The 2920-nt window shown below is 50.9% G+C and overlaps 1 pseudogene; it reads left to right on the top strand.

The window, feature by feature from the left end:
- The first annotated feature begins 234 nt into the window (after nucleotides 1-234).
- Nucleotides 235-936, top strand: LOC119440158 (uncharacterized; annotated as a pseudogene).
- The last annotated feature ends 1984 nt before the right edge of the window (nucleotides 937-2920 follow it).

The raw sequence follows: 2920 nt of genomic DNA, 5'->3' as shown, positions 1-2920 counted from the left end.
CTTTCAGCACGAGCTTCACATTTTATCAGCGTTGTGCACAATGGAAATGCGTCATCCTATATCAGTCACAAAGACGTGTGCAGCACAGGCTTGGGCAGCTCATGCAGTCCGGACTTTTGGCACAAAAGCACTGGGCTGGCATGCAAAGAGCCTTTCATCGCGGGGTTCAGATCTTTTGAGCATGATGAAAACTCGTTTCATGCGTTTTGATTTTTCAACTGATTTTTCATTATTACCAGCATACTGCCACCTGCCCCAAAAAAGTTGAATGAGCTGTCTATTGAAAACAAGATTCTATTTTTGATCGAATTTAAGCATGGGCTGCCATTCTCATTTCGCAGTGTTCTTTTTGGCGTCCTCAAAACAGTCTTGTATCTTCAAGTGTCTACTTATTAACATCCATGCTGCAACAAAGAAATGGCTATACTGGCCGTCACAATCAGCTGTTCTGGCCACATTACCTCCATTCTTATATCCAAAATGCAGAGTTGTCATAGATTGCACCGAACTTGAAACTGAAGTGCCTCCAGGAATCGAAAAACAAAGCATGTGATATTCGGACTACAAGGGAAGGCACACACAATCAAGTACCTTGTTGAAATAGCTCCGAATAGGCTTATCACTTTTCTTTCAAGGGGGTTTGGAGTTCGAACGAGTGATGGCACGCTAACGGTTGAATCAGGTTTTTTGTCTCTTCTTGAACCAGGAGATGTCGTCTTAGCCGATAAGGGATTTACACGCATAAAAACAGCTGTTGGCGCGCAGGATGCAACGTTGGTGATGCCACCTTTTGCTACCAGCCCACAATTCACGGAGTCTGAAGTGGATGCCACATATGAAACCGCCTCCGTGCACATTCACGTAGAAAGAGTGATTCAGAGGCTCAAGATTTATGATACTACACGCAGGAACCACATGACTGGGTATGCTGATTAGAATCTTCAAGTGCTACCAGTGCTAACAAACCTGAAGAGAACTATTTTTGCCAAGCTACAAAAATAATAAGGCAGAAAAAAGGGAAAAAATACTATTGCAGAATTTTCATATAGACAGGAAGGGTTAAAATGACTACCTTTGCTGCGAAATATGAGGCTGTACATGTCTGTATACAATGTATAAAATGTGTAAAAATAACCAATGTTGTTATAAAAGGCACTGTTGTCACTGTTCTATGTTGGAATGGGATGGCGCGGCATTTGTAACTAATATATATATATATATATATATATATATATATATATATATATATATATATTGTAAAGAAGAGACACAAAGACACAGCACCCGTTCCTGGGCCGGCTGTTCTATCCTCTGTCCGTCGTCTTTCTTTTCTTCTAGCGCCCGGCTTGCGAGCGCGCGCGGCCAAGTTCACTTCGCCTTGACACTCGGCCACGCTGCAAGTTTCCGGTGCGCTTGCAACTAAGCAACTAACTTGTCCAGGGTTTGAGGTCGTCGTTGGTGATCCGTCCTGCGCGCAACCAGCTTCTCTGGCGGGCGGCGCTGACTGCAGCGCGCTGGTCGCAGGTCTCGCCGACGATTATCCAGTCGATCTTGAAAACATACGACAGGAAATTCTTGACGCCAAACCACAGTTTGTAGCACTGAACGCGCATGGTCGCATTGATCGCGTTCGGTCGCAACGCATTAGTGTGGTCTACGACGCGGCTTAATTGAGGAGGTGAGCATCCGTGCTCGCATGGGACGCAACTTGCGCTTTTGCAGAGTTGCCACTGACGCAACAAAGCTCCTCAAGGTGTTCGATGCCACGTCGTATGCAGTTGAGCTGTCCAAGTTCGAGGCCGGGACACTAGGTGGATCTAGAAGAAGCGGGATGGTAGCGGAAGCGCAAGTGCGCCCGGCGTTTCCCACTAATTCGGATAGAGCCGACGGTGTCACCCGGTGAGACGCCACCTTCATGTGCACATCCAACAGCGAGCTTGGAGACCGCGTCACCGACTGCTGTGGATAGCATGTTATCGCGGGCTCTGGCAGTGATGGTGTGGTGCCTGATGCCGAAGCAGAGTGTGAGACCGGCGGTGGAAAAAGTAGCTGGCAACCGGGGTCTACAGCAGGGCAGGCCGTGATCCCATATGTCAAAACCTTGTCGGCAGCAGCGATTTGGTGTTGCTCCCGAGCTTCGTGGGGCTGAAGTCGCTGAATCTCGGCTGGCGTATATAACCCTGTCAAAGTAGGAGAGGTGGTCGCCATGCGCTTCTTACTGTCTTCGGTAGAGCCGACGGCGACACCCGATGAGCCGGTGTCTGCGGCGCACCACTCTGCCTGAGGGCTGCTGCAGGGCACACCTGCCGTAGCGTCAAAGCGGTAGCTCGCAGGAGCGCCATGCGCAGAAATGGGCTGGTCGGACTCAACGCAGGCACAAGGATGCCGGCCGAAAGCAGCTATGAGCGCTGCGCTCCATTCAGGCCAGGACTGCTGCTTGACGCCTTCGTAGGTGTCCCATGCCTTTGCGGCACCGAAAAGTCGTTTGGCTGCAACCAGCCATCTTTTGTGGTCTGGCCAAGCATGCCGATCACCCAAGGCATTGATGGTGCCAACCCAAAGGGTGACGTCATCTTCAAAGCCGCGAAACGGCGGTATTTTTACGCAAGCCGGCTGCTGGAAGTCACAGCGCCTCGTCTCCGCCAGGTTGCTTGTCCAGCTTCCCGTGGAACTAGGGCCGGTGTCCACGGACAGTGCGGTCGTTGTAGGAGCGACAGTCGGTTCTACCACCACGGAAGCTGGGACGGCATACCTTGTTGGCTGAGGAGTCGAAGTAGTGCCGGGCATGATAGTCTCGCCAAGGGAAGCGTGGACGGCGTTCCCAGGCAGGACGGGTCCATGACGGAGGGGCTGAAGCGCTGTCCCAATATGAGGTGCAACCGCGAAACCGCTGAGGGATGCAAAGGTGTTCGTTGTAACC

The sequence above is a fragment of the Dermacentor silvarum genome, chromosome 2 (assembly GCF_013339745.2).
Source record: "Dermacentor silvarum isolate Dsil-2018 chromosome 2, BIME_Dsil_1.4, whole genome shotgun sequence".
Lineage (NCBI taxonomy): Eukaryota > Metazoa > Arthropoda > Arachnida > Ixodida > Ixodidae > Dermacentor > Dermacentor silvarum.
Note: the sequence above shows the minus strand (reverse complement) of the source record. Positions and strands in the feature narration are given on the sequence as shown.